Here is a 22,084-nt window from a genome sequence, read left to right as displayed (position 1 = left end):
GGTGATTACGAAAGATACAGTTAGTTTGGTACTTATTCTCAGATCTGTGATAGCACAGAAACAATGCACCACAAAGGGAGGTTTTACACATGATTGCAAACAAAGTGTCTCTAGGAATCTTGCAAGTCTTAAAATTCACATTGGTGGTGTACACCTAAAAACAAAACAAAGAAACAACCCTCTCTGTAACAACTTCAACTAGTTATGCATGAGTGCCAAAACTTGCGGAACCAGTACACTAATACACCTCATAAAGCAAAGCAGAAATATACATGGTAGATGCTTAAATCAGAAGCACATGCAGAGAGTTTGATACATACGAGGAGGTGATCAGCCCTGCCCTCACTGTGGCCTGTAGAGAAAAAGAAAATGCATCTCAAAAGAAGAGCACCTTGATATAAGCAGGATCCTCTTACAATACAATTGAAACTATTTGACTGGAAGGATTAGGCTGCTATTTCCAGGTTGGGTTACATGATAAATAATCCTTACAAGACTCATCCTCCCAATTAAAGTAAGAAAAGTTGCTGCTGATTCCATTACTTATGCTAGAATGCCTTTCTCATTTTCTTCTGTCAGATAAAGAGACACATCTCCCATTGACTTCAACAGCCTTACACCAAGACTTAAAGAAAGCTAAAAGGGCTTCTGGCAGTTATCTTCATTGGAGAAGAGGGAAGAGGAAGACAGAAACTCTAAAGATAAAAACCCAGAATCGTCAATGGGAGATACCCAGAAAATCTAAGGGCAGACTTGGATGCTATGTCCTGCCAATCAATCATATCTTCATTTCAATTATTGTTCTGGCATGCTAAAGTCACTCACTGGAAACTGTTCAATAACACATTGTTGGAAAATTGTTAGTGCCCTAGTCATTCAGCATAATTTTGAAGCTCCATGGGAATTTAGGTATGCACAACTTACTAGGATATGACCTTTCCCTTATATTTCTTATTTTAAGATCAAGTTATCATGAAATGTCCCCAGTGGGAGCTGCTGTGCTTCCTTCACAGATAAGGAAAACAGCAATGGCAACTTACAGAAAGAGGACTTTCATATATTTGTACAGAACAGAAAACATTGTGGTCTTGAGAGACATCCAAAGCATTCTTGGAGGTCAAGAGGAAAGTCATGCGGTATGTTAACTAACCCCCCTTTCCCAAAAATATGACAAGGGTATTTCCTTGAATCCTTTAAACGCCCCTCCCACCCTCACATACACACTTTATTATTATTATTTTTTTTGGTACTGCAGTACCTAAATTGCCTGACATTAAGTTTTGAGGAACTTTCTAGGCTTCTGGGGTCCTACTATTCAGAGGGCTGAGGTTGTTGGTTGTCAGACACTTTTGGTATTCATTGTTCTGTCTGAAAACCCATTTTATGACGCTAGTCTGGAGTGGCTATTATCATCTCCATGTTCTCCAATACCACTTTTTTTTCTATAACATGGACTTTGCCACTCAGATCATATTTATGCTCTCAGTATTTCCATGCTAACGGATTACTGTAATTCATTCCTAACTGTGAAACTAATCTGAAAACTTCAGGAGTTAGAAAATTCAGCTTCCCAATGCCTCTTTTGTTTTGCGAACAAGGAACTGGTAACATCCAGTTCCACTGACCTGCACTGATTGCTGATCAGCAAATGAATTCAATTCAAGATCTTGTGAACATAAGAATGGTCATACGGGGTCAGACCAAAAGTCCATCTAGCCCAGTATCCTGTCTTCCAACAGTGGCCAGTGAATGGGGAATGAATTTTTTAATGATCTAGGCCAATTGTACTGAAGTAACCATCTCTCATTTTATATCTCTCAAAGGTTTATGAAGTCTGCTAGGATGGCCTTACTTTGCATACTGTGGTTTTATGTAAATCATGCCAGGGACTTTCAGTTTGACGATTCATATAAAAACCCTCCCTAACTGTAGGTACAACCTACCTCCAATTTAAAGTCAATGGAGTGGCTCTTTGCAAAGATTTCATTGGAAATTGGATCAGACCCTATGTCTGCACTTCCTAGCTGTCTCCAATGTTTTGTGTAGGGCATTTTTATTTGAAGCAGTTCATCTTTGGCCAGTTTGCATTATTCTAATTTTCACTGTCTTGAGGTCCCAATCAAGATTGGGACCTCTTGGTGTTAGGGACAGTACAAAAAGGATTATTTTTCTTTGCTTATTTTATGATAGTGTGTTTGCTCTCCCTGGACCACTGGGCCCAACTTTATTTTAATCACTGTTGATTTTAAACTTTTCAGTAGAACCCATGTAGGTGGAGAAATAAATATGAAATAAATTTAAGTTTTAATGGTGCTGCTTATATCAGAAATGTCTGTATTTGTAACCTATGGTTTTTGCAAATCAAGATTGTAAAATCTAGCAGCTCTTGATCATTCAAATTGTTTTTCAGGATAGAGTAACTTGCTTGCTGAAAATAAAGTCAGCAGGTCAATAAAAGAATAGCTAAAAAAAGATTAAATATTTTGCCTTTTGGGCATTCAAGGCACATAACTGTTCTCCCCAACCACAAACCTGCTAAGTAAATAGCATAATGTACCAAATGGTGAAATATAGTAAATGGTTAACTTAAGCGTTTAATATCCTGGAATAAGATTGTTAAATTAATACACTGGCTATGAATCACCACCTATCTTGCTAGGTATTTGTTATATATTCTCATCTCTATGATATCTGAATATTGTGGCAACACGGTAATTAACAGAAGAATGGAAGAACTCTAGTCCCACCTCAAAGAAGTTTAGAGAAACCCAGTTTGTCTCAAAGGTCTGAGACTCTCTAATTGATGGGGCTGCAGAGTGCCATTTAAAGTGTGTGTGTGTGTGTGTGTGTGTGTGTGTGTGTGTGTGTGTGTGTGTGTGTGTGTGTGTGTGTGTGTGCGCGCGCACGCATAGATTTGTGCCTTCCACTCCACCTGACTTTCTTCCCCTCAGATCCCCCCAACTCCACTACCAGCAGCCTGACGTTGCTGGCCCATGAGCCCCTGCACCCACCCTGTCCAAATTTGAGTGAGCAGTGCTGCAACCTGCATACAGGGATGTGGTGCCTCAGTGTTGCTGCAGCAGGTCACAACATCACTCACTCATATTTGGCCCAGTTGGCCCACCATTGTGGCCAAAAAGTGGTCAGGCTATGGCCTGCGTGACCCCTCCACTCTGCAGCCTATGAATCATTCGGAAAGTTATAATTAGAAGAATATGTGAATTTACACAAAACTGCATATTTGAGTGAAATCCTTCTCTTAGTCATGTGAGTTGTCCCACTGATTTCCTGTGTGATTAGGGCAAACAGGGCTTGGTCCCTTAAAGCTTTCCTGCAACTACTGTGCAGTTGGACTGTGGGTCTCAGCTAATTATATTTGCTTTTCCAGAAACTGCCCTTCCTCTTTAAATGACTGACAAGAGATAATAATTTACTGCTGTAAGAATCAAGTAGCAGGCAGCCCTTAAAACAATTTGGATTGCAGGCCCTAGGAGTTAATTTGCAATCGACCTGAGGCCAATCTGCCTTCCTTGGGTAAATAAAGACTCATGATTTAAATTAGTGGGTTAAAACTCTCTAATAGAATATGCAACACAGGCTAAATAAATCCAGCCTTGTGTGATTCACTTAATGTATCTCCATGGTACACTGATGTCATATGTATCCTGAATTCAACTTGTTAGTTCTATTCTATATAAGTTTTTATACCACACTCATCAATGTAGTATCTGAGCACCTCCCAATAGTCCATTAAACATCATGACTACACATCTGTCACATGTTGTTTGTTAATTCATCCTCTCCAGAGAGGGAGAAATGTGTTCAATCGAGTGTTTTTTGTAGGATTTTTTTTTAATTTATTAAATAAATATCCCTGTTGCTATGTGCTTATAGAAGGCAAGGTCAAAGAAATGCACCTTGCACTTGGAGTGGAAGGTGGTGAGATTTATGATGGTCCTTAGTTCCTGGGGGAGTTCATTCCACAGTTTTGGACCACCCCCAAAGAAGGAACCACCAAAGAAGGTTCTGTCTCCTCTTTGCAGTTTCTAGAAAATGCTAATAATATTAAATTAATTAAATCCAAAGATGAAAATCACTAGCCCACAGAAAGGAAAAGCCATCTGTTGGCTAACCTCATCTCTCAGAGTATAGTATTGTATATCTGCTGGCATGTTTGAAAAATGATTCAGCCCAAGTTATATCTCAGTTCCTACTGTTGTGACATTGAGTTTCTGCAAAGGAATACAGTCTAGGTGCTAAGCGTTTATTTACAGAGGGCAGGACTGAACTTTGCATGTGAACACTTACAGAACATGATAAAGATCTTTCTGTCTCATTAGTAATTTACAGAATTGTGATTTGCTACTCCCAACACACCTATAATTGAATTCCTTAGTCATAAAATCACTGGGACCAAACAAGTTCAGGTATCTTTTATCAGCCTTTTTTTTTCTTTTTTTTTTTGTTTGTTGTCATCTGTTAACCTATTTCTTATAGAGCTTTTCTTCTTTTTATAGATTAATTTCCTTAAGTTATAAATTAACCTTAGTACTTACTCTCCCACAGGCCATATACTCCAGATTTTTTTATGCTTCATGCAAAAATTTCAAGCTTTATAAGTTTTATGGTTTGGAGTCACTCTGAACAATAGTTGGTGGTTAAAGTATAGTAAAAAGTAAATCTCAAAAGATTCATAGATCCATTATGGATAAATGTCCAGAAGTCGAGATAGAGCTCTATGCCCTTCTGGTCTAGAAATCAGGCTAGGCATACCAAAAAAGAGAAAAGGCTCTCTTGTGAGATTTCTGGTACTTCCAGTTTCATGTAGCGATGTTGACTAATGAGAGGCCCAGTCCTGCAAACTTCTTACTCAGGACAGAAATCCCATACACTTCAATGGCATCTGAAGGGGTCCAGCACGCCCCAAAATGCTCTCAGTGCTTTTCAAGATTGAGCCATAACTTCATTTTACCAATTCATTTTACCCTTCGTTTTACCCAAACATACACATGTATTAAACATTTAATTAAAAACAATTAAAAATACAATACATTTTCATTAACTTTTTTTTGTATGTTAGACAAAACATTAATTTCAGCAACTGGGATAATACACAGACTATTTGCCTTATGGTCTCTCTTTTCCCCACCCGAAACCATTCAAATTCTGGAACTTGTCTTGACAAGACCTGGCACAATAAACATATCTTTTTCTAAAGTTTCATTCTTGTTCTTACTAAGGTTTTTCATAGGAGAATGTAGAGCACTCTGAAAAAATATTACTTGGTGATGATTCAGGGATTGGCAATGTGATTTAAAGAACCTTGCATCGCTAAGTCACTCTTTCAGATCCAGCTTAGATTGGCTGTGACCATGACTGATGTGTATACTGCATATAATTAGGTGGTCACTTAATACAGTTTCTGGGGATGTATCCACATAATCAAAATACAGTCACAAATGGCACTGATTTATTTTAAAAGTTATTTATTTGGACTTTCTGATTTCATACATATTTATTCTAATATAAAGCATATGACAAAGGGTTAAGGAACCTGTAAATTGCATTTTTTATGTTTAAATTGTTTATTTTTCATATAGTAGGTTCCCTCCTCTATTTTCTTCTCCTAATCTATATCAAAGGCTGATCTGTCCTTTCAGACAAGGAGAACTGAATCTTGCTCCCTCCCCAGTATAATTCTACTCCTGAGTGTTGCTTGACAGCTGATTGAAGTTAGTATTTTAACATTTCCACACTGAACTGTGTTTGTGTCTCTAGTTTGTAATACTCTATATCAGGGGTCGGCAAACTTCAGAAGTGGTGTGCCGAGTCTTCATTTATTCACTCAAATTTAAGGTTTCGTGTGACAGTAATACATTTTAATGTTTTTAGAAGATCTCTTTCTATAAGTCTATAATATATAACTAAACTATTGTTGTATGTAAAGTAAATAAGTTTTTTTTAAATGTATAAGAAGCTTCATTTAAAATTAAATTAAAATGCAGAGTCCCCCGGACCAATGGCCAGGACCCAGGCAGTGTGAGTGCCACTGAAAATCAGCTCACGTGCCGCCTTCGGCACACATGCTATAGGTTGCCTACCCCTGCTCTATATTTAGCAATAATCCCCATTACATAAATCTGTGACAGGCATTCTTTAAAAATTTTGTGACAAAAGATTTGTTCTCAAACACTTCATCTATTTCATTATTTACAGTAGGTCATTGTCCTATCTTTGTTTTGTCTTTGCAAAATTTTGTATTTTCTGCTCTTTTAACAGAATCGATAGCAACACAGTGGAAAGAGCTTTAACAGTCAAAATAAAATATCTTTATCAACTTTACAACAGAAGTAACTTTTCTTTGCTAATGGAGTGGCTTTGCTGTTTAAATACATACTATTGAATACCTTATGGCTTAATTTTTCATGCTTTTTACAATTTAATCTTCATTTAGCAATTTTTTCTTGGTTATACAAATCTGTTTGGTTTTAAAATTGTTCTTGTTAATTCTGTGTAGTTAAAAAAAAGTCCTGTGTTCTTACTGTAAATCCCAAACCTAGGTCCCAGTCGTGCAATGGAATCCAGTTGAGTGTAGTCCCACTGAAGACAAAGGGAGTCTAGAGCGGTGCACATAAACATCAGCCTGCACAGATCCCTCTAGAGAATCAGAGCCTTAAACTGAGCATATGTGCCATCTGAGGCCTTGTGTACCCAGCTCATTACTTTAATTGCATAGGGAACTTTCAACTCAAGTCAAAAGGAATTTTCTTTACAGAGCAAACAAAATCTTATTTATTCTTTAAAGGTGACCACGAAATTTAGTTATATATAAATATGATATAATGGTTGACATATACAGAGAGAGAGAGGAAGAATCCTAAATCACTTTGCTGACTATAATGTGTCTATTACATATATGGGGGAAACATGATGATATGATGTGGTATAAGGGTTTTATCAACCTGAGTTTGAAACAGACGTATAACTAAGGGGTGAGCTGTGTAGGTCATCCCAAAAGGGCTCTGATAAAAATAATTATTTCTTACTATCCCTCATAGCCTATAAAGAAAGCATATATGTCACAGAAAATGTATTTTATAAATCTTTTTATAGTGGTTTTTAAAAAATGTATTTCATGTTCTTCCACCTGAAAAGCAAGTGCCTTAGTTACTATAAGTCCAACTTTACAGGAATCTGCAAGAACATAAGAAAAGCCAAACTGAGCCATACCAATGGTTCACCTAGCCCAATATCTTGTCTTCTGACAGTGGTCAGTGCCAGATGCTTTAGAGGGAATAAACAATCATAATGGTCCCTTCTGACCTTAAAGTCTATGATTCTATAAACAGAACAAGGCAATTACTGAGTGATAGTCAAGCGATTTTTCAAATGGCACAAAACTGTTTAAAAATGACCTAAAATAACTGGCTTTTTGTATAAAGAAAAGCTATCTCAGGCCTTTCCAAGTGTTAGATATAAAACTTTCATCTCTGGCCCTCAATGCTTGCAAGATATCAGACTTTAAATCACACAATTTTTAGGTCTACAAAAGCTATCATTGGAACTGCAGTGGATCTTGCTCATCCTGGCCTCAGGCAGGGAGAAGTTTAAGAGGAAATTCCACACTTTTCAAATTCTGGAGTGTCTTGGGCAGCAGAGAAATAACTATGAATTAATTTTTTTATTATGAAATAAAATTTTTCAAAAGCCCCATAAATCACCTAGGTGGTTTTGAAAATTTACCCAAAGAATTTAATTTTTACAATATTTTCCTCTCAAAGGTAGCCCCACTTCCTGGCTGCAGCACCATGATACATGGGCTGGATCTCACTTGTCCACAGGGAGTGGAGGCTTACAGTTCTGAAAGTTTTGAAAGAATCTAAAAGTGAACAGCCTTCTAGACCACCTCTTCAAATCTCACCAAAAAATATGTTTCCCACCACAGTTCTTAATGAGCATCTGTCTAACATTTTTTCATCATCGTTAGCATAAACCCTCATCAGACACCTCTGAACCATTTTGTCTGTTGGAACCAGAGTGCACTTGGAAAGCACAGAGTATATTGCTGGTAGTCATTAAACAAAAGGATTCACAAGGTATCAAATTCCAGTAATTTCACAAACATGTAGTCAGTGATCCAAGAGCTAATCTAAAAGGAGTATTTGCATTCTTAACGTATCACATACAAATGAAAATGAGGTGGTGGTGGTGGGGGGTGTTTCTTCCATGTCCCTCTGCACAAGAACATACAAATCGTCACACTCAGGCAGACTTGTGGTCCATCTACTATGCACTCCAGCTGCAACTGGACAACTCTAGCTCTGATGCCAAGTTCCTGTATGCACATGATGTGATGTGGCAGTTACCATGGAACCTGTGGGTACTCTTCCCTCTGACTTTGTATCCAATCCTCCATGAGCTACAATAAACCATGTGGATATAGTACTTATATCCCAACTATGAGGTAGACTAAATAGTAGAGTAACTCCTTTTTCGGGGATTATGCAGCTCCAAATGGCATAGGTGAAATTGGTATACATAAAATGAATCATAGAAGACAGTGATGCAAAAGTCCTATTGGGTCAGTCGATCCTGCCAATGTAACATTCTTCCCTACAGTACAGTTTAGTAGAGCCCTGCAAATCCACAGGTATCTGCTTTGTATCAGCGGATGTGGATATCCGCAGACCATTTTTGTGGATTGCAGAGCAGATGCAGATACACATTTTGTATCTGCACAGTGCTCTGCGGTACACATTCAACGAAACTGAGCGGCAATCACCCAGCCTGCAGGCTCCAGCTCAGCTCTCTGAATCACACATCAGTGTGCTGGGTATTCTGGGCATTCTAAGCCTACAAGTCCACTCAGTCTTACTTCTTGTTCAACCAATCACTCAGACAAACAAATTTGGTTACAATTTGCAGGCAATAATGCTGCCTGCTTCTTGTTTACAATGTCACCTGAAATGAGAACAGGCATTTGCATGGCACTGTTGTAGCCAGCGTCACAAGATATTTTTATCTTATCTGTTGCTCTTCTCTGGTCTTCCTCCAGTTTGTCAATCTCTTTCTGGTAACATGGTGCTCAGAAATTAATATTACAGGTGTTGTGTTGTATCACTTTGCAAACTCATGTCTAATTTGCTGTCCTCGATCACCACTAGAGTCTCTTTCAACATTACTGAGGCCCTGCAATCCTCTGTCCCCAAACAATCCCCTTCCCCAAGATCCTGTGGAAAGGCCCAGTAGTGGACTGTTAGCTCCACTCAGCATATGCTAGAGATAATTAGCATGTTCACTATTCCTCCATCTCACACTGTCAGAAGAGAGTGACAGGTCCATTTCCACTCCTGCATCTTCAGGGAGCATCTGCTTCTCTCTCTTTCTAGGGGGTCATTGGTTCTTCTTTAATCTTTGCCTCTCACTTGGTGCTGGGGTGACTCAGGGTTTTTTCCCTTAGTCTCTTCCTCTCAGGCTACAGGGTGATGGCCTGTGTTGGTGACACATCACACGTGTTTCTTTCCTCTTCTTCCTCCCCCTCAACTATCTCCCCTCAAATGCAGACCTGGAAAGAGGGAAATAGACATTGTCCACCTCATCCATGTTCTGCTCTCCCTACTTGGTTATTTTTACCCACTTCCACAACATTTGGAGGATGCTGACACTGGCCAGGAGGCTGACTGCTGACTCCCACCTCCCCACTATTTCAGCTGGTTTTCCATTCTGTTCTGGACTCAAACACATCAGCAGAAAGTCGTGACTAACAGAAAGGGCAGTCAGTCAGCAGCCATCCTCCTGCTAAAGGGTCAAGCTTCAGCAGGAAGTTTAAGATTGCCACACAAGCTGAATGACTCTATGCTGTGCCGCATTTTCTGTTGATTCTGGGAAGTGCGAGAGAAAGAGGGGAACCAATTGCAGAGCCTAAATCAGCTAATATAGTCAGGCTAGATTACAGCAGCATCAGTGCTGTGTGTAAAAGCTATTTCTTATTAGTTAAATATGTTACCCTAACCTTACCTCAGACTTCACTGAAATACACTTCCTTCTTTGCTGTCCCTAGTGACAGAAGACCTGGCATTCATCTTTGTGCATCAGACAATTCAAGTTCCAGCAGGAGTAATGAGAAATGGGACTGGATTTAAAACAAGGGCTTTTTAGGACAAAACAGAACTGGCAAGAATTCCAAAATACTACATAAAGACTGTTCTTATGGCACTTGCAACATGTCCTAAACAAGGGAGTGCCAAAAATCTCAAAGGAAGCCAGATATAGAAGGGCTTCAAGACCAACAGGATCAACTAAGAATTTTATACTTGAAGAAACAGATCCTAACCAAATGTCTATAATTTTTAAGATTTCCCCCTTTATTAATCCTTTCCTTTAACTAGCACCACAGAGGATATTTAAGACTTAAAATTCAGGCCCTTTCAAATAATCATGCACCCACAAATTCTTGCTCACATCAAGGACTCCTTGATTTCTTTCTCTAATTCTTTCTTGGTTTCCCAAAACTCTCTTTTTTACTGGGCTTCCACAGGACCCTGGGCTTGGATCCCAAGGATCCTGTCTTAATTCACCACTGCAAAAAGCATTTATGCAAAATATTCTGAACTCAAATAGCCCTTTATTTTAGATTAAAGATACTGTAAATATTCCACAATACATTAGTCACAGAACATATCACAGCCTTGCAAAATCCTGTGCAATTTTTCTTCTGGGGATGTTTATGTTTGTAAAAATCAGTAGAACACACTGTTTATGACAACAGTTTTATTATTTTTTAAAACAAGGCTGATAGTTGACCCAGAGCAATTTTCTGAGTCTTCATTTGATCTCTCACCTACTTAGAATTGGCACCCTGGTGACCTAAAAGTGAATGGAAAGAAGTGCTCATGACTTTCACAACCACAGTATTACATCATTAAGGAGGAAACAGTGAATGATGTGTAAGTCAGCGGTATGATGTGACTTATGTAACTCCTTTATTCTACTGAATACAGCATTCCTAAACAAAATCAGGAACCATTCAAAAAAATGACAGCTATTATGGTCAGACAGGATATACTTCAAGAAGTGAAAGGAGAATGGTGATACACAAAACAATTTAAATAGTGATAGACGCAGCATGGTAGTAATGGCTTCATACAGGGAACACTGATGACGTAGTACTATACAAATTTACTTGTGTGTTTTATAAATAAGTAATTTATGAAACACCTGTGCTCAGTGGTTTGAGCATTGGCCTGCTAAACCCACAGTTGTGAGTTCAATCTTTGAGGGGGCCATTTAGGGATCTGGGACAAAAATCTGTCTGGGGATTGATCCTGCTCTGAGCAGGGGGTTGGACTAGATGACCTCCTGAGGTCTCTTTCAACCCTGATATTCTATGATTCTATGTTTTCCCTGTCATGATAATGTTTAGATTTTTTAAATTTATTGCTTTACCACAAAAAGTTTTCTAAAGGCTAGGTCTACAAAAATGGATGCTTCTTATAGGAATTAAGAGACTTGGCACTATAGTTCTATTCAAGCTTCCTATAGTATAATTTTTTTCTAATTAGTAGTAAAGCCAACCCTGCTGGAGATGTGTGTAATTACTTGTGACTTAGAAAAGTAATAAACTTGTTACATATTTTTTAAAAATTGCTGGTGCACCACAATGGGCTATGGATGCCATAAGAGATGTCATAACATGATAGCTCTATTCTAATCTGAATATAATCCACACTATTGCAGTGATTCCCTTGCTAGTAGTCATCTACTTTTTATATGCGTTAGACTACCATAGGCAACAAAATACTCCAGATTGTCTGAATGTAAATCATACTTGCCACTCCCTAACAAACTGGTAAAATTAGCATATGTGATCATGAGGCAGGCCCAAAGAACGAATCTTTGACTTCTATAGGCATATTCTCAGGAAACTATGTAAGAAACATTTTAGGGTCTCTCATTCATGGTGCCACTGAATTTTTGTTCTCATCACAAATATCACTAATCAGCTCAGTGCAACTGGCAATCTTATATTGTAAAAGGCTCAAGATGGTAAAAGCATGGGTGTTGCAGAGACTGAGGTGGATTAGAAGAATTAAGCAAAGGAAGCACACATGGAATTTGTTTGTATCAGTAACACCAGTCTCTCTCTTTCATGAGTACCAACATCCAAATATTGTATGAGAACAACTAATTAAGCTTCCATAAGTGTTTTGCAAGTTACACTTTTGCCCTGATAATAGCATTGACAGCACTAATAATAAAGACATATACTTTTAGTCATTGTTACAGAAAACTAAATGAAATGTCCTGAAAACTGCAAAAGGACACCACACTAAAGTAACTCCCCCATGTTTTCTTGCCACTTACTATTTTGAAGTCACAAGTCACTGACCTTTTATAATATTAATCTTCAAACATACTCTACAGTTAATTATAACAACTCCTGGTTTCTTAGGCCTGGTCTACATTTAAAATTTTGCCAGCATATCTTTATCATTTAGGAGTCTAGAAAAAAAAATCAAACCCTTAACATATCTATTCTGGTAAAAGCCCTACTATAGATGCAGTTATACTGGCAAAATAATCCTTTATCTTATTTTGTTCAGGGAACTATTTTAAACGATACCAGCAAAATAGCTCTGGTATAAACTGCATCCATTGTAGACAAGGCCTGAGAGTTTATTTCATTTGTCATCTCAAAAGTCAAGATCAGTGCTCATGGCTGAAAAGGAAATCATATTACTTGAAATGAAAGTGCAAACTTATGTTTCCGTACATTTCAATACTGGTATAAGCAAGTTTTAAAGACAAAAATCTAAAAAAATGGCAACAAATGGGCAGGAGCGACATATTACAAAACATGTTGCCTCTTTTTATGTTGGGACAATAAGAGACATTTAAAGCATATAAAGCGCTGAAACATGTTTTACTAAATACCGTATATATTCCTTAAGCTATCATCACAAATATATATCACTGAATTAGAAAGTAGAGGATGCTTAAATGTAGATGCAAATGAGTGCCCTCCATGAAAAGACCTAAAACATGAACTACAATAAATCCTCAGTAAACTACACTAATGCCTAGTCTACACTAGGAAATTAGGTCAGTATAACTACGTCACTCAGGAATGTGAAAAATCCACACCCCTGAGTGACACAGTTAAACCAACCGAAGCTCTGGTTTAGACAGTGCTAGGTCAACAGAATTCTTCCTAATTCAAGCCCCAATTGAGGGAGGGAAACCTACCCACTACAAATTAGTGATTTTTGAAGCAATGGAGGTACACCAGCACCATTAGCCGATTGTAACAGCCTTGTTTCAGGGCACAGATAAGCCCTGGGAGTGGGGCCAAGTGAGGAAGTGGTGATCCCCCATTGTCCTACAGAGAGCCGATACCCCAGCCTTCCTCGGAATTTCCCATATTTGGGCTTCAATAAGATGCAAATCCCCAAATCCATTTTCAGCACAGATTTCCAGTTTATGGAAATGCAGATAACTGAGCTTCTGCCACGCATGCTTCTAAATAAGATTATAAAACACAGAGAACACTTTATATGTCTCTGAGGCCTGCTCTACACCTACAACTTAGATCAACCTAGGTATACCGTTCATGGCTGTGAAAAATGTTGTGCCCAGAGTGACACTGGTAGGTGGACCAAACTGCCTCTGTAGATGAGGCTAGATGGACAGAAGAATTCTTCTGTAGACCTAGCTATTGCCTCTACCAATATCGACAGAAAAAACCCTCCTGTTGATGTAGGAAGTATCTACACTGCAATGCTACAGCAGCACAGCTGCAGTGTCATAGCTGTGCTGCTGAAGCATAGACTTATCCTAAAATTTTGCTCACAGGTACACCCATGCAGGTCCTTTGAATTCCATGGGATTGCACACAAGTAAAGGAGGGCAGAATTTGGCCCTCTATCTTAGAAATTATTTACTATGGTTAGAAGTCAACTTAGTAACACATATTGTACTGTGCTTCTACAGAATAAGAACTGAGATCCCAGCATAAAATCCAGCAGCTGGAAAACCACTGCAGGTGATAGCAAGCACTAACTAAATAAAATGTATTCAAGATTAAAGGATAAGCACTTCACTTTTATTTACTGTGGACACCAAAAATGACAGTTCCTAAAAGTTAATTCTATCATAGGGAATTATGCACCTTATGAGTATAGAAGTGGTTGCATTTTCTCCAAGCTCTCCAACTAGATAGTACCACAAAGCTCCAGCTCTTAAGTAGTAAAACCTGTTTTTCTGACCACCCCTACTAAAAGATTCTACTCTGAGTGTTAAAGCCTGTAATTAACATTTTTCTTTTCATATCTCTTCTTTTGGAGTAACAAAGTACCGTAACTCTTTGGATATTCTGATATCAGTTTTAAACTACCATGGTTGAGAATTTCTGTCTCAGGGACATAAAAATATCCCAGCTAACAAATACTGAAAATGATTAAAAATGCATAATTGATCACTATGTTTATATAAAAGTATATCAAACTTCAGAATTGCTGCCAAACCTGCAATATAAAAAATAATAATTTCCCTCCCTTCATACACACATTTCATTTTGTTCAGTATTATGTTAGAATCCCTTTTTATTTTTACTTCCACTGATGAACGTTATATATCTTGTGTTTCTATGTTAAGATTTACTGAGGGGGGAGGAATACTGCAATATTGCATTGAGGATTAACCATATTACTTTTTAATATAAGATATATTTTCAAACTGAAGGTCAAATGGTGTGCACTTTTCAAACACAAATGTTGAGAATGCAACTCTCAATAAAATACTAAGAGAAAACTGTTAAACATTAGCAGAATTACATTTCATTCCATGGTTAGCTGCTACAGTATTTACACAAGTGATGACCAATATGTTCAGAAGGTATGTATAAATATACAAGTAATGTACTGTGCACCTGAAATAAAATACTACGCTATGAAATAAAATACTATTTTATGGACTCTTCAGCTGAAAGGCCAAAGACTCAGTATGCAACCTTCCTCTCTATCCCCACTTGTTCCAGATGCCTATTCCATGACAGTTGTGAGAGTTCATTCTCCTAAAGGGAAATAAATAATGTGTCCAGAATTGTGGTGTTTGTGGAGGGAAAATAGGGGAATATTAAGTAGAGGTTTCCTGTCAAACAAGAATGGGGGGCTAGAGTGGAGGGACTCTGTAATGTGTCACAGCCAGATGCATGATAAAGAGGAAGACATCCTAATTCCACACAGGACACATGCTGTTATCACAAAAGAGCTGTAGAACTGCATGAAAAAACTAATTCTCTTCCCCATGCAGCACGGTAGCATAAGCAGACAACATTACACTAGCGGCTGGTCTGTATGACTTTAGTTTGATTTGAATGAGCAGCATAAACTAATCTCACCTGCAACACCTGTATAAAATTGTTTACATTTTGCTTAAAACTAAAGCTCAGCTAAAACTACAGTGAACTAACCACATTTGCTACAGAACATGATATAGAAAAATATACCACTGTTTGTTTCAAAGGCATTTCTACAACAATGTCCTTGATATATCATGTATTTATGTTTATCTAGCTTTAGCCATGTAGTCTTGCTGAGCAAATAAGAACTCACTGAGGGCTTGATCTGGTATTCTCTGCACACTCAAAATCCCCATTGGATTCAAAGGGAGTTTTGGATGCATGTGAAATGCTGGACAGAATCTCTAGAAGTTTCTATGCCTAGCTAGTCTTAGGGTGAAATCCTGGCCCTACTGATGTCAATGGCCAAGCGCACATTGACTTCAATGAAGCTAGGATGTCATCCTTAGAGAGAGCGAGTGTGTGTGTGTGTGTGTGTGTGTGTGTGTGTGTGTGTGTGTTATAGTGCAACTCTCGTCTGTATTTTCTTTTGGTGGCATGCATTAGGTTATGTGTATGCCTCTCTGCTTGGAATGCCAGCATATGATCATCTTAAAAATGATTTTGGGTGGGATTTCTAACATCTCCCAGTACTGGTCTAATTCTACTTCCATGGAAGTTAATTTACCATTTAATTCAGTGGAAGCAGAGTTAGGTGACCTCTGAGTGCTTTTGAAAATCCCACCATTTGTCCCTTCCAACATGTATAGGATAAAACCCTTCTTACAGAGTGGTGGGCAGGTGTCAGATCAGCTGCTCATGGAAACTGCAAAACCCTTCTGTGTGAACTGGTGTGTAGCTGATCTCTATAACTGGCCAGACACTGGGCCAAAGCCAGTCAAAACATAACTGGGAAGCAATGCCACTGCTCCACAACAGTGACAACAATAGCATCTCCAAAAGAAGAGGGCAGGGTGAGGATGAGAGAAGGCTTCACCTTCTGCCTACCCTCTGCTTTAGCAAGCAGAGCTGACCACATATACTGGCGAATGCACAAGGCACCATGCACTTTTTGCAAGAACCCTGTTGGTGAATTACCTCAAATCCCTCCTGGGAGCTCCTGCTCCGGCCCACTCCCTCCACATTCTCTTGAAGCATGGACTATATTTATTTACAGCATGGGCTGTACTGTGCGATTTAAACTGTAATCTATCCTGATGAATTCAGACCCATATTTCTGTTTTATTTAAGTTAAATACATTTTTTTTGAAAAACTAAAGTGTAAAACAGTGTTAAGTACAAAAAATCTGAAATACCGTAATTCCAGTGCTATTTATACCATAAAAAAATGTCCAGACAGTTTAATAGTTTTTACACTGAGGTCTCATGTTGTCGTATTAGAGGTTTGAAAAGAAACTGTCCCAATGTTCTTATTTAAAACGCTCAGGGTATTATTATTTCAATTACATTAAATCAATTAATTATTACTTAGTAGTACTAATACAAATGATAACTAGAGGTTTATATATGCAGTATTTCTACATACGGTGAAGTCAGGAGGATGTTATTTCATAACACTGAAATAATATGTACATCCTGCCGTCTAGCTAGATATATGTAGTGTACATGAATGTGTATGTACTAATATATACAAAGCATACACTTGTTCCTGAACATACTTACACATGGGTACCTAAGCTTTGTTTTTAAAAATTGCTAATTATCAACCAGCAGAGTAGCAAGTTAGTAGCTTGTTGTTCAGCTAGATGGGACTTTGGGATTCATAGACTTGAATTCATAGACTTTGTCCTGAATGTGCAAACTGCATGGCACGCAGGTGATGTGCTTAGTCATGAGGGAAGAGGGTGGCTTATGCATGTCTACAAACCATCACCTGTTAGTTGATTCCAGAAATTCATGAACTGGATTTTGAGGTAGCTGCTTATCTTCCCTTTTTAAACAGCAGTTATTTTGCTATTATAGCCAATGCCAGTGAAACAAACGAAAGTAAATATGCTACATAGGGAAAGCATCTGTAAGTCAAAGTTTCTATTAATGATCCCATCATTTCATTGTGTTCCCCCTGTTTGTTTGTAGCTATCAGTGCTCTCTCCTCAGAGTTTTAGGACATAAAATCATTGGAATAGGCACTGTCTTTTCCTCTATGTTTGTACAATGCCTCACCCAATGGGCCCTGATTCTTGATCAGGCCATTAGGCAGTACTGCAATTCAAGTAACAAACAATTAATAATCATAACTATGTAATTCACTTTCAAGAACTTTAATTTGGGGAAGGATATCATTGTTTTCTTTGGTTCTTTTAATGGATTTAGGAATTGGTTAATAACTGGGCTGTGGAACATAACTGGAAGAAGAGGCGAGATAAAGATTATGAGCCCAATCCTGCAATCCTGACTCCCATGGAAGATTTGCATATGCAAAGACCGCAAATCAGTCCTTAAATGTAGCAAATTCTTTGCTAAATACTCTTTTGTTAAAATACTAGATTTGGGGCTAGATTGCCTCTGTGCTTGGGTTGTATGCAGGGGGACTCCATTGCAGCAGATGCCCTGGAGGAATTCCGGGGCTCTGGAGGACCATTTACTGCGGTGGAAACTCAGCAACCCTTTAAATTAGTACCACGTGCATCCCCCAATCCCCCATCCACCCCCCCCGCAATCAGCTGAGCGTGGACCACATCCCCATCCTCCTCCAGCCCCTTTGAAGACATTTGTGCTGTCAGTAGCACAAGCCTCATAGATGCCTGTATTATTATTGGCACCTGACTAGGGGCACAACTGGTCTAAGGGCCAGCTATGCTTCATATTTAGAAACAGCAATTAAAAAACCCAGTCAGTTAAAAGAAAAATAAAGGCTATCAATCAGTACAGGAATCAGTATCAATACCCTGTTACTGTGATTCTTACTAATGTTGATCGAAATCAATTTACATTCAGTCTTCAAAACCCCCATTGAAGCCAAAGGGATTTTTCTTGAGTAAGAACATAGTGAAAATTGAGTAAGGCCCTCAGGAACTGTCTTGTTAATAGGAAGCACATGCATGAATTCCCTTAATGATATTTCTGGGTGTATAGTTATACAGTACCAATCACAACACTGATCTTCTACTACTTAGTGATTTGTTGCTTTTTTAAAATACACAGAAAATTAACTGAAACATTCAAAACAGTTGCAATAAAATGACTGAAGAATAAGAAAAAAAATCAGCATAATAAATAAAGATTTATCAAAATTCACCATCACTTATAATATTACATTGGGGAACAATCTGCTTTCAATAAGTCTATTATTGACTTAAAATTAAATTAGTGGGTATATCATAACAACACAGCAAAATAAACTGCTTTAAAATAACATGGAAAGCGTTGTGCCCATGACACCTCAACAAACTAGCTTGAAGAATCCTGTGGGCATTTTAAAAAATATTTAAGCTAATTTAAGTTAATTTAGACAGTGCTCGTATGCTTTTTGTGCTTGCTTTCCATGAATACTCTAGAAAAGTGTTTTAGCGCAGAAACATATATGGAAATAGTAAATTTAAGCAAATACTGGTTTATGCTCACCACAACTGGGAACAGAAAGAAAACCTTGTGACCTATGTATCAATCAAAAGTAATTAAAGTCACTCAAATTTCAAATACCAAATATTCAAAACTAATTACTGACACCTGAGTTACAGAACAAGAAATAGCTAGTGAAATTATTCTGAATTTTTTTGAATAGTGAATACTTCCAAAATATCAAAAGGTGCTTTCAGTCAATTCCAAAACATAAAGAGGCAAAAATCATTAAGTAAATTATTTCCTGTGAATTATTTGCCTAGCTTTATACAAAACACAGTTTTGCTTCTACTTATAAACTATTTCTGGCTCTACTGATTAAACTGGTGGTTAAAATCATTCTAGTACTGACTGCCATAGAAATACATTTATATTGACTGAACTGGGCCTGAATTTAGGAACTGATCTATAGGAACTGAAAGAAAAGTCAAGTAGAAAAAACTCAGATTCAGCACTAATGTCAATGTCAGTATCATAAAGCAAAAGTTAAAAACTGAAGCTATAATATTGATCAACTTTACCATCTTACAGGAGTTTGTTGTGGTGTCTTAGTATGTAAAATACATACTTAAATTGGAGGAGGAGAATCATTCTTTATGGAAAGAACATACTATGACAAAGTTTTCATGGTACACTGATATCTGGTACAGGACAATATACTTTTCAGATCAGGTATTATCCAGGAATGGATCCTGTCTACTAGAGCTACTCACAGAAATGTATAAAAATATGTAAACCAGTAATGCAATATTTTAATAAACTGATGTCTAAGTAGATTCAAATCTGACAGCAGCTCCTATAAGAATACCTATCAAATATTATTCTGATGTTTAGCTGCCAATTTCAACATCCATGTCTAACCATTTGATCAAATATCTCCCTCACTGACAATAGTCTACATTTACATTGTGCAGAATTGTTTAAAAATTATTCTTCATAGTCTCATAATTAAATCTCTAAGTAATTTTTCACATTAATCTTCAGTGAGACCTAGAGGGATTAAAAATGTTCAACATAACTACGCACAGGGAATTCTAATATCAACCAGGGTACAACAGACAAGACTAATTTGCAAAAGACAGACTGGACACTGCAGGTCACACAAGTTCCAGTGTACCTCATGGGCCACACTGGGTCCTTTTTAGCTAACAAGTAATGTAGCATATTTATTGTCATCTTTTAAAAGTTACTCTATGCATATTGTTACAGACTGATTGCTAGGGGAAATATATCTTTTTGAACATTGGTTACTAGACAGAACGTTAGTGTCATATTCCAGACAAACAACTCTTTTGGAGATGGAGGAAGTGGGTCACAAACAAAATTATAAATCCACATCCTCAGTTTTAAATGTCTGGGCAATTATAATTGATCCTTTTAATTTAACTTAAATATAACAAGACTATTAAATCAGAAGTCCAAGGTACATTAAAAATAATAATTTCTTGATAACTTCCTGTTCTTATCTCCAAAAGGCTACACATAGATATCAGTCTAATGTCATACTATAAAGTTATAATAATACTATCACAGCATTGTATCATGTGAATATACTCCCTAAAAGTTACAACACTACAGGAACTTGCAGTCCCCAGCTGCCAAGTACCCTGGAGAGAAATGACACCAGGAAAATTACAAAATGCTCCTGAAAACCGGGGGCATGCCACCCATATATAATATATTTCAACACAGTATCTCTGCTATGGCATGACTGAACTCAGGGCTAGCTGACTTTTCTTGGTTGAGAAGTCAAAGAGAAAATTATGCTTTTCATTCATTATCAGGTAAGCAAAGTGAGTAACTCCCTCGCCATCTCCCCTCTCCACCGGTTGTACCAATGGACATAGCCACCTGTAACTATCACAGAATACCAATGGACACAGTTTACTGTCTATCTCCATCAATATCACACATGTAGCACCAATGGACATACATCCCCATGTGTATTCCACCAACCCCATACAGTACCCATGAACACTGTCCCTCTGCTTACCCCCACACCACTTTACATAGTCCACATGAGATACAGCCCCCTCCAGTATAATCCACCTCTGCAACACAGCACCAAGGACCTACCTATGGTACTAACTCCATAGACCACCCATACGTAAAGCCTTCTGTGTATCTCACTGCCCCAGAGCTCCCATGAACAGAGTCCTCCCCAAGCCCCTATGGGAACTGCGCCCTGCCCACAGAGCCCCCATGGGCATTAGTCCCATCCTCGCTCTCAGCCCTCGCCACCATGCCCACAACCCCCGCACTCCATGAAGCCTCCCCTCCATCAACAGTCCTGCACCACCCTCCCACAGCCTCCTGCCTGCCACCCCAAAGGTCCCCCAGGAGCACAGCCCTCCTTTCCGCGCTAGGGGATATACCCTGTCTGCCCCCCACAGGCACAGCCCTCGCCCCCAGCAGACCCTTCTCTCTCCCTCCGGGGCACAGCCCCCCTGCCTACTTCTACTCCAAAAGGGACCCCCCTCTCTCCCTCAGATGTCCCCTGTCTGTACCTGCCCCCCACACCTCCTTCCTGCCCCCAGAGAGCCCCCCTGCCGCGCCGGGGGATGGTCCCCGCAGCAGCTCACACACTGACCTGACGCTGTCAAGACTCAGCAGGAGAAACTGTTCCCTTCTAGTGGGATAAACTCCCCCCGCCCGGCCCGTCCTCCCGACCGGCACCGCCTCCCTGCTCGGCAGGCACCGCCTCCTCGCCCTGCTGCTGGCCCTCCCAGAGCCCGGGGCGCCGGGCCGCGCTGCCCGCCGCCCTGGGCGCTGGGTCATCCGCGCGACCCGCGGCGAGGGTCAGGGCCGTTGATCTCGGGCTCTGGAGCCTTGGCGGGAAACGGGGCACCGAGGGGAATGGGCGGACAAAAGCATGGGACGGGTAGGGCATGGGGTGCGGGACACAAAAGAGAATATGGCATAAAGAGGGCTCGGGAAGGAGATGGCATAAAGGGGAATGTGGCATGCAGGGAGTATGTAGGACGTGTTGCTTCTCTTTCCTCTCACCCCACCTCCACACTCCGAGGCGAGTCCAGCCCATGCAACCCTGTTAGTTTTAGTGAAATTACAAATGTGTAATTGATATTTTTGGCCCATAAGGTTTCTGAAGTGGACCTGGAGTTTGAAACCTGAACTTCAGCTCCTCTTTTCTGAAGTGTATCTGAC

General features: G+C 39.0%; 1 protein-coding gene across 2 annotated transcripts in view; it reads right to left on the bottom strand.

Moving 5' to 3' along the window:
- PPARG (peroxisome proliferator activated receptor gamma) overlaps positions 1–21,620 on the bottom strand; it is a 107,733-nt gene extending 86,113 nt beyond the window's left edge. Inside the window, exons 1-2 of one of the 2 annotated variants that reach the window (XM_039482476.1) lie at positions 21,510–21,566; positions 321–352 (exon numbers count right to left, since the gene is read on the bottom strand). The gene's annotated coding sequence lies outside the window, so the exon portion shown is untranslated. Of the gene's footprint in view, positions 1–320; positions 353–21,509 lie in introns of both variants that reach the window. The other variant, XM_039482475.1, reaches the window with a different exon arrangement.
- Between the last annotated feature and the right edge of the window lie 464 nt (positions 21,621–22,084).

The sequence above is a fragment of the Mauremys reevesii genome, linkage group 7 (assembly GCF_016161935.1).
Source record: "Mauremys reevesii isolate NIE-2019 linkage group 7, ASM1616193v1, whole genome shotgun sequence".
Lineage (NCBI taxonomy): Eukaryota > Metazoa > Chordata > Testudines > Geoemydidae > Mauremys > Mauremys reevesii.
The sequence above is the reverse complement of the archived record's forward strand: the minus strand, read 5'-3'. Positions and strand labels throughout refer to the sequence as shown.